The sequence below is a fragment of the Hirundo rustica genome, chromosome 5 (assembly GCF_015227805.2).
Source record: "Hirundo rustica isolate bHirRus1 chromosome 5, bHirRus1.pri.v3, whole genome shotgun sequence".
NCBI classification, from domain to species: Eukaryota; Metazoa; Chordata; class Aves; order Passeriformes; family Hirundinidae; genus Hirundo; species Hirundo rustica.
The window spans coordinates 54707642-54717665 of record NC_053454.1 but is presented as its reverse complement, the minus strand read 5'-3'; the positions used below and the strand labels follow the sequence as shown (position 1 = coordinate 54717665).

The 10024-nt window shown below is 43.9% G+C and overlaps 1 long non-coding RNA gene across 1 annotated transcript; it reads left to right on the top strand.

The window, feature by feature from the left end:
* The first annotated feature begins 1487 nt into the window (after window positions 1–1487).
* On the top strand, window positions 1488–7596 carry LOC120753568 (uncharacterized). The gene is made up of 3 exons (XR_005701157.1): window positions 1488–1755; window positions 4500–4571; window positions 7109–7596. It is a non-coding gene; the product is annotated as an uncharacterized LOC120753568 (long non-coding RNA).
* Window positions 7597–10024: the final 2428 nt, after the last annotated feature.

The window sequence follows — 10024 nt, the reverse complement described above, 5'->3', positions numbered from 1 at the left end:
AATGAGAAAATAAACTCTGAACCACTTCTGCCTCTTAAAGACGGAAGCAGGACATAGTGTGCTGCTCCACCAAAAGCAGGGCAGACCCAGCACAGCAACAAGGCTTGCTGGGAGCCTTGGGAAGTCCACTCACTGGACATTTTTGCTAGTTTTTTTTGTTGTTGTTGTTGTGGAGGTCTGCTCTGCTCACTCCCATGGGCTCTGCTGGCAGTGGGCAGCTGTTTGGAATCCCTGACCCCAGCTGGCTGGAGCAAACATCTGCCTTTCATGCAGACACAGCTGCCTCTGGGGCCAGGACTGCATCATAAGGAGGAGGCTTGCCCTCAGTTAAACTTTATGTTGTTGCATTTAGGAGGAGGAGTGGAAAAGGCGCGTTAGCCTGTATTTAGTCCGTGTATTCTCTGGTTCTGTTTGAAGCCTCTCTGTGGAGAGCTCTCCATTTTGCTGGAGAGAGCACCTGAGGAGATGGATGGGGATGTGTCCCCTGTGTCCCTCCCCGAGCTCTTGCAGGGTGAACAGCTCTGTTCCTTGGGACTGACGGCTCAAAGGCTTGGTGTTTCTCATGCTGTTCACTGTAACACAAGAGAACCATGTGTGCACACACTCACCTACATCCATGCACATGTGCCTACAGAAAAACATGCAGGCTTCCTTCTGCCAGCTTTTGGGTACCACTCTGAGGGGCTGTGTCAGGTGGCACTTTCTCTTTCTGCTGTTGGCTCAGGAACCATAACCTTTAGTGTTCCTGCCTGGTTTCAACACCTGCATCTCCGAATGAGCCCTGTGTCAGGCAAGATGTTCACATTGGGGTCAGGCAGGGAGACAATTTGGGACCATTGCCTGCAGTAATTAGAGGGACTCAGCTGCAACTTGCAATAAAAGACATCTCTTTCTCCCATCTCATTGCCCTCAAAATACACTCTTTCTGCAAAGCATGTAGAAGAATTTGACCCCACAGGGAGAAAAGAAGAAGGGGCTGGCAGGACTCACACCTTTGTAGCATCAAAAAATGTCCTTGGGAATTTTTTTTTTTTCTTTTTAGTATTCCTATTCCATGTATGACTAATTTCTCTAGCTGCTGTTGCTCATCCTTACGTGTTCTCTGTGTCTGGTGGAAATGGGCTAAAGCTCTCTGGCCATCAGCAAAAAACTAGAAGTAATGATTGCATTGCATGGAAAAAGTATGGTTTTTGACAGGGGGAAACATGCATATTGGCCAAGGTGCCAATCTATAGCAAGGAATTTGCTTTGGGACAATGGCAGGACCCATCCACCACCACAGCAAAAGCGGTCTCCTGGACCTCAGCCACTATTTTTTCTGTTCCAGCCTGAAACTTTGGCTTCTGCAGCATCTCCTGCCATATTTAGGCTTTAAAATAAAATGTCCAAGCTGTACCAAGCTTGTGCACCATGTGCAGCAAATTACCAGGGCATCATGGCAGTAATAAACCCTAATTGCCTATTCCAGCTTCACCTGGGTCTCCACATGTGCTGTCCACACATTCCACCCCCTTAAGCCCTGGTCCTAGCCATGGCTGAAGGTGCTGGGGAATAACTTATGGAGCAAGATGAGTCTGTGGGAGTACGTACTTGTCTCCTCCAGGAATTATGCAGGTTGAGTGAGCCTTTAATCACAGTGAGGGGAGTTCAAGAGCAGCTGCATTTCCTCTGGTGGCGTGGGAGAGAGCAAGTCAATGCTGACAGTCCAGTAGCTAAGCTTTTGGTCTGCTGCCTGCAAAACAAGAAGAGATTAAGGTAGGAACTGCTTTCTCCTGGGTCTGTATGGAGCAGTTGTTCTGTTTATGAGCATGATGTGATGTATTGTGGTGTTTGTGACCCAAGAATCATTTGCAAGTGGCTGCTCCTTCTCTGAGATGCCTCCTGGGGAGAAATCTGAGCCCTTTGGGGAAGGTGGAGTCTGCAATGCAATCTCAAGGGAGGACAAGACATTTTTTTACCAGGAAGAGTCAGAGATGGAAGGAATCCACTGTGTTGGGCAGTGATGTTGAGATTAGGTGCTGTAATGAGAGACTAGCTGAGGAGGTAGAGCAAGGTGTTGCTGCCTAAATTACGGCATTTGGCTTTTTGTCCCTATAACGGATAGTCCAGCTGAATCAGATTCCAGCTGTGCCCATCCCATGCTTGTCTCAGTGACTATCACCACTTCAAGATGCTTCAAAGGAGCGTGCAGTCAGCAGCTGGTGTTAGTCAAGAGTAATCCTACCCTGTTGCAAAGGGAGAGGGGGGAAATACTTTTGACAGTGAGTGAAGCAGAGCAATTTCAGTAGGGGATTCTCCCAGACCACATTCAGCAGAGAGGGAAATGTAGAGAGGCAGCCCAGAAATCCAAGTGCATGGAGGAGAATAAATGCCACTGTGTGTGTCAGGAGAGACGAGACGTTTCCAAAGTGTGCAGTGAACTAATGTAGGTTTACCCTGCGCATGTGTGTATTTATTTAGCCACAAAAATAGAAAAGGTGACATTCTCTTTTTTCACAGTAGAGCCCACCTACAGAATTCAATATTGTAATATTAGAGAAAAGCCATTAGTATGGTCTTTAATAAAATACTTGGACCTGACAGGTAGGGTATTGACTATTATAAAGCTGTTAGATTTAATATGAATCTTCTTGGCAAACCCTGGAATTCATCACATTTTCATGAGTAGGGAGAGTTTGTAGATATTGCCAGATGTGGTCTCAGAGTGGAGAGCAACTCAGATAAAAATTGCAAAAGCAGCTAAATGATGCATGGGCTGAAATCCCACTTCAAATCATACCCAGAGCATGCTGTGAAAAGATCTAGTGAGTTACCTCCCAGCCATTTGAAAGTCTTCTGAAGACTTTACCCAGTTGCCTTGGGAGAGAGTGGAGTGGGCAGAAACTGGTTAACCTGACCTTTATATTAATTTTATCATAGAGATTACTTTAAATCCTGAAGCAGAATGTTATATAACCCTGTTAGTATTTGTTGTTGCAGCTTTGAAGTGCAGCACAAGTGTCTGATCCCTGATTTTGTTTTGACTTTTTTATCATCTTACTGTAGGCAACATCCTAACTCTTCATTGTATCGCATGCTGCTCTTTTTAGCACTGCCTTCAAGTTTACAATTTCTCAGTAATAACTTGTGTGATTTTGAAAAACAAAAAAAATCTCCCATCTATCTTCCCTGGCACACAGTTTGGTCAGTCCTAATTGATCTCCCAGAGTGGCAAGGGAAGGGCTGCTGTGAACTCCCCTCTTTTCTCTTCTGTAATTCCACAGCTTCTATCTTTAGTGCCTAAATTAATTTTGAAGTCATGCCCAGAGATGTTCCCTATATAAGTCTTGGTGTTGTTTCTCTAGGTACTGTACAAACACAAATCATACCCCCCATCCTGTCTTTGGGTACAGGAGCTGTGGGATTCCTAAACAGAAGGGGCAGGTTTTCAGAGAGGGGCTCTGCTAAAACTGATCCAGCTGCTGCCTATGGGAGATGTGTACTCTTGCAATCACAAAGCAAACACGCATCATCTGATTTCCCTGTGCTGGGATCCCCTTTCTTTGCATGGTTTGGTTTTTTTTGTTTTTTGTTTTTTTTTTTTTTTTTTTTTTTTTTGGTTTTTTTTTTTTTTTTTTTTTTTTTTTTTTTTTAAAGATAAAATGCTATTGCACAGCCTCCCTGATGAGCATTCCTGTTATCCAGGCTTGTGCTATCGACTTTTGCCTTTGCCAGTTGGCTCCTGCACCCCATGTTTCCCTAAGTCTGGTGTGAGCTGTGAATGCTGTTCTGGCCCCTTCATGAGCTTCTGAATCAAATCAAAGGGTTATTTGAGCAGAGAGGGAAGGAACACATTTGGCACAAGAGACGATAAATAAATGGTGACTAAAACAGACAAGGAATTATTTTGGTAAAATGAAGGCATTGGCTGAAAAACTTTGGTAACGGAGCTTTTGGAGACTAAGCTACTGTCTGACAAATATTGTTGTCCTAGAGAAAGCACCTAAATATGCCCCGTGGACAACATTAGGACAAGCTGAAAGAGTTAACATCTAATCAGAGATTTGGTTTCCTTGATTGACAGACAATTTTCAAAAAGAGTGTGGTTTGTCAAGAAGTCATTCCCTTCTTCTTCCAGAAATCTCTCTTTGAAACCAGGGCAGGCAATTTCCTGCCTGTGATGGCATTCAAGACATGAGATACCCTTGTGTTTGACAGCAAAGGACACTGGTTTCATTTGAGCTTTTTCCTTTATCACTGACAACAATAAAATTGTCAAGTGTGTGATTTGAAACATCAAATTCAGTATGAACTTTTGTGTAAGCAAGGGACATTGGACATAATAACTTTTTTCTCCCATCTGTACTGATATATGGGACATCCAAATTGACAAATGGTAAAGATTGGCTGATGTATGTGTATGGTAGCTTGTGTATGAACTATCAACAGACCAGCAAGGTTATAATGAAGTCATCTTTTGAATTTAATAATAAATTTTCCTTTCTCATCATTGGTCCAAGGTAATGAAGTGATGCTTCTTAGCAGTGAAGACAAAGACTTTGTAGCTGAGGAAGTGCCCATTTTGACTGCAGGTATGGAAATAGTGTCTGTCAAATCACGGTAGTACTATTTTATTTTTATAGAGAAGCTGGATGCTTTTGTACCTGACCCAAAACCCCAAAGCTATCTCTTTTCATTTGGAACATATCAATCATGTTATACAACTGATGATTCTGAGTATTTTAGTTCTTGCCTGCCTAAACAGTAAGATTTGAAAGTCACCTGCATTTTAGATTTGCCAACTTCAAGACTGTGTGTTATGTAAAGGCAAAATGAGATCCTTATATATCCTTTCAGATACTGGCCTTGAGCTTCACTTTGTTGAAGTGTAAGTGCTACAAGGTGTAGCTGAGCTGGTTTGTGGAGAGGAGAGCAGACTTTGCCTTGTGAGCCATGACCTCAGTGTGAAATGTCAAACCACTAATCTTTCTATGATGTGTATCACTGTATTGTAGCTCTGGCCAGGTGAACTGTAAATATTAGTTTTTAGCCCTGCAGTTGAGTCCTTAGAAGGTTTCATCTTGCCATGGGTATGACAAACTTTTCAAAGTTTTGTGGGCTTTTTTTGTCTTGTAAAAATAAATTGGCATTACCATGAAACTGCACCTCAATACCTTTCAGAGTCTTTACAGTGGGCATTATCTCAAACTACAAGTATTGGTCTGTAGACTGAGAGCAGCCAAATCCTTTAGCCAAAGTTTCTTGTCAGGAGCAGGGATGGATCAAAAGGCTAACAGGGAACAGAGCTTACATCAGCTATGTAAAAGCTCAGAGGAAAACTAAATGGGCACGTGTTTAAACGTGATAAACTCACGGCAGTGCATGGTCTGTGACAGAAGTCACTCTCCACTCTTGTGCTTTGCCTCCTCCCGTGGCACAATACCCTGCATTTTGCCTTTACCATTGGGGTTAAGTAGAGCTGTGGCTCATTTATAGGGTTGGATCTGGCTGATGGTAACATGGTGTGTCGCCATAACAAAGTTGCATTCAAGATTGTGCCTACCCCCAAAATCTGACCAAAAAGTAAAACTGGTGGCACTATGCTGAGCTGATCAAAAACCTGTGGGGTCCCACTGAGGTGATCCAAAAGCATCACTCATTTTTATGTTTGTAGACAATGGCCCCCAGGCCAGAACATTTGTATTGGTTTTAACTCCCAGACCTCCTTCCACTCTTAAATTGCTACTACCTCCAGCCCCCAAAGAGCAAAAATACATGATGCCACAACCTCTATGTAAGAGCAATTTAGCTTTTGGTGCTGAGTGGCAGTGTTACCAGCTGAGTTATGGGGAAAAGCCTGAGTCTAACAGGGTATTTGTTTTACTTAGCAAAAATTATCCAACAGTAAGAGCATAGTTGCTGCCATTAGAAATATGACTGTTTGAATAAAAGTTATGGGAATAGTAAGATTCAGCTATGGTATGTTAATTTGAAAGTGCAGTAAATCTGTCGGGATTGCAAGTCAGTTTAAGAGCTAAAATATAATTGTTGTAAAACACTGAACTGCAATTTATATGTATTTTTCCCAACTGCTTGTGGGCTAGCAATATTTCAGTTCTATAATCACAATTTGAACCTTTTAAAAGCGGATTTTTTTTTTTTATACAAGTCAGCAGAAGTGGTGTTTTATTACTTTTCTTTTTGTGGAGTTCTTTGAATGTAATACACTTTTGGGAAGGAAAATAATTTGGGGATAAAAATCAGCGGAGACTACTTTACACTTGCTTCTCTTTTCTGAAAGATAGACATGTCTGAGTGTGCAATGAATAATTTGTCAATCAGTTTTCAGCTCAGCGAAAACAACTGTTGAAGTGGGCTTTTGTTACTTAAATTTCAAATGCCGTTTGACCCCGCAGAGATGCTTCCTGCAATGATGTTCTGTGATATCAGGTAGCCCATTAGCAACCTAGCACCCTTTTTTAAAAATTGCCTTTCTTGCATAATTGAGTAGGAAAAAAATCCTATAAGCTGCTTTCATTTTGATTTAAAAGTTAAATTAATGCTCTGTCAGCCTTCAGTCTCAAGCAACTTCAGGAACAGTGTTTTATGGCAGTTGGTTTTTCAGGATCTGCTGCCCATCTCCTCAGATGATCTGTGTTGCTCTCTGAGGAAGCAGAGGGGACGTCAGCCAGGGCACTTGAATCACGCTTTGAACATCTGGTTAATATTAGTTATGTGATGGGCCTCATACCCTCATTTGAGAGCGAGTAACACATCTGAAGAATGGTGTGTAAGCATCAACCCCCAGCAGAAACTCCAAGGGATAGTGGAAAATAGGCTTCAGAGCCAGCCCAATCTTGAGCTGGCAAAGGGCTTAGTGCTTTCTGGGGTGCATTCCCACTAAACTCACCTTCACCTGGGTTTTCAAGAGAAATGTGTTTTTATATTGCCTGGCACCCTCAAAGGAAAACAAACAAACAAACAAATGAGTTAGATGGTATTTTTTAAGTCCTGAATATTGGTGCATATACATTAATTAATTAAGGAGGTTCTCTGAGCTTTCAGAACAAAAACATCAGCTTTGGACAAAGAGATTAAATATATATACATATATATTGTGTATTCACAGGAAGAGTTTTGGGAGAGAAGTCCCCAGGAGCCAAATGCCGTGTTTCCAGGAGGTAAACTCATGAGGCAAGGTTAGAGGGGACTGATGTCTGTGGGTCCTTATGGGTTAGTGGTGAGGTCTGAAGCCTCGGGATCTCATGTGGTCTCTGCTCACACTTGGGCTGTGTCAGGCTCCTGAGAGGGGCTATTGCAGAGGGTACGGTGTTGTGTTGAGTTCAGACCCACAGAAACTCCTCTGGAGATCCCCTGGGAGCTGCCTGAGGAGGAAGAGAAGGCAGCTTGTTCATTTATCCTTATTAGGAATTACTATTCAAAAGCTTGTAAAGCTTCACTGCTTCAGAGGAAAGTTATGTCTGCTGATTGAGGAGAGGAAGGGAAACAAGAGAACGAGTCAGGCTAATGTAGCCTTTTGAGTTTTGCAGTCAGATGAGCTTGAGAGATTAAAAGGAGAGCGAAAGGGATGGTACATATGCTTAAGAAAAGGATAAATCCTTCTTTGTGCTCATTACTTTGCTGTGGTTTTGCATTTTACTTCCTTCATTTTGGAGGTTTTTAAAGCATTAAGGGAAAGGGGACTTGACAAATCTTTGGCAGATATGAGATGAGCCTGAATGGGTGCAGTGAGACCCACCTGCATAGACTGGGCTGCTGTGACTTTCAAAGCTAACACACTTTACACATTAGTATGGTCTGATGGTCAGAGTGCATGAAAAGTGAGAACCAGCGACGATTTTTCACATTTTCTTGTTAATTATCTTGAAGCATGGCATTTCCCGCTTCCTGCCAGGAAGGGCCCAGGTGCTGCTCGCGCTGTGGTGCACATCTTGCATTTAAATGGCTCTCTATAAGCATCTCTGGGCAAAGGATGCAGAGAATCCCTGGCCCCAGAGCGTTCACAATCCACTTCAGAGACAGGAGGAAAAGGGAAGAGGAGGCAGAATATGGGGAGCAGAGTCCCAACAGAAGTCACTACTGGCCTCATATCCAAATGCGGGAGCTCTGTGACTCCCAAGCAGGGATAATTGTCACCATGCCTTTAGTATCCCACTGGTCCTTCCCTGGGCATGAAATTCCCCTTGTTGCAAGTCTAGCACCCTTAAACTAGCATTTCACCCTCTGCAGGCACATGCAGGGCCCTGGCAGGGTACCAAGGGGATGCCAAGGTCATGCTCTGCACGTTCCCTCCACCAGCAGGAAGGGCAGGTGCCTGCAAGGACATGGGGCTCTGGGCTGTAATTCAGCACCTGAACTGGTTCTTGCTGACAGCTGCCTCTCTGATTGCATGTGTTTTTCAAAGTCAAGAGATTGCTGCATGTAATGGGAGAAAAAGGCCTTTCAGATGCTGTTTGTGGTCTTTGGGTTTCAAAATCAAGATATCATCCATCTGTCAGCAAACATAGCACACAAAACTTGCAGGAGAATCCTCTCCAGTTGCTATTTCCCTGTAACAAGACAAAACGAGAAAGAAGAAAAGGCATTTTATTGTGAAGTCTCTCAGGCTTGCAAATGCACTCTGCCATCTCTACGCCTTCTTTTGTGTACATTGTGCTTGGCTTGGCAGGAACCTGCTCTGTTATCCTTCCCCATCCCTCCTGCTCCAAAGGAAAGCTGCAAACCCTGTTAAGAGTAAAAGTGCAAGGGGTGCAGAGCTTTGGACAGGGGAAGGTAAAACAAGCTGAGAGAGACTGCAGGCATAAGTGCTCATACTGCACAGGTTAAGAGGGAGATGGAGAGTGACAGGGCCCAAGGGCAGGATTTAAGGGAAAGGAAAAACCCTCCCAGGGCAGAGGGGGTGTGTAGTGACACCATGAGACAGTCCCAGCAGGGATTTACCATTGAGAGAGACTGAATGTGTGGAGCTGCAAAGAGCAGGTGGGATGGTCTGCTTGCTAGACACTGAGGGCTGCAACAGGAGGCTGACCAGATGCCTCTTCCCCAGAGCTCTCTGGAAAAGCACATGACAACCACTGCCCTTCCTTGCCATTTCCACCCCATTTTCTATCCTCTCTTGCATCAGGCAGTGCACTGTTTTCCATCTCATGACTGCTCAGGCATTGGCAGGGCTGGAGGTCAGGTGGAGCTTGCCCAGCATTTGGGACAGCTCTGCTGTCCCTGTCTCACCGTGTAGGAGCAAGGCATCAAAGACCCCTCTTCCTGCCTGTTTGGCTGGACAGGGCTGAAGTAATTTCTGTCTAAATATAACTCTGCACACATGGTGGAGCCGAGCTCTGCTGGCATAGCAAAGCACAAGGAAAGGGAAGGCCAGATGGCTAATTCACGCTGAAAGGCAGCATGAGGCAGAAGAGAAGACAGGCAATAACCTGGCACAGTTACTGGTTTCTTGGATGCTTTTGGAGAGAGCATTTTACCTTTCTGTACCACTTAACCTTGGTTTTTCAAGTTTTTTTCAAATGGTGATACGTATTCCTCAAGGGCCATACCTCCCAAAAAAAGAATAATCAAGGCACACAGACTTTAGGCATGTCTTATATGAGATGTTGAATTAAAAAAGGGAAGCAGGTGCACCCTCCTGGAAATCCAAATCATCCATTTCTGCGACTCCTGCAAGCCTTGGCAGGTAAGTATGGTGGTGACTTCGCTCATTTGTACCAAACCTGTGTTCTGTAGGATCCCCTTGCCCTACAGGAGGTTAGAGCTCCCTTAAATCAGCTGGGGAGCGTGATATCATTTTTATGTTCATTTTAGGAGGACGGACAGCACTTGATCCAGCAAATAGTCACAACCTCTGTGGATTTGTAGGTTTTTTGGGAGGAAGGTTGTTTTGGTTCTGTGATCATGGACCAGTAAGTAGGCAGTTAATGACTTTGGGCTTAGTGCCATTTTTGACTGCGTTGTAAATAAAGGTTTTCCTTCTTGTGGAGCTACAGGTCTGGCACACAGGTATTTCTCAGAATAG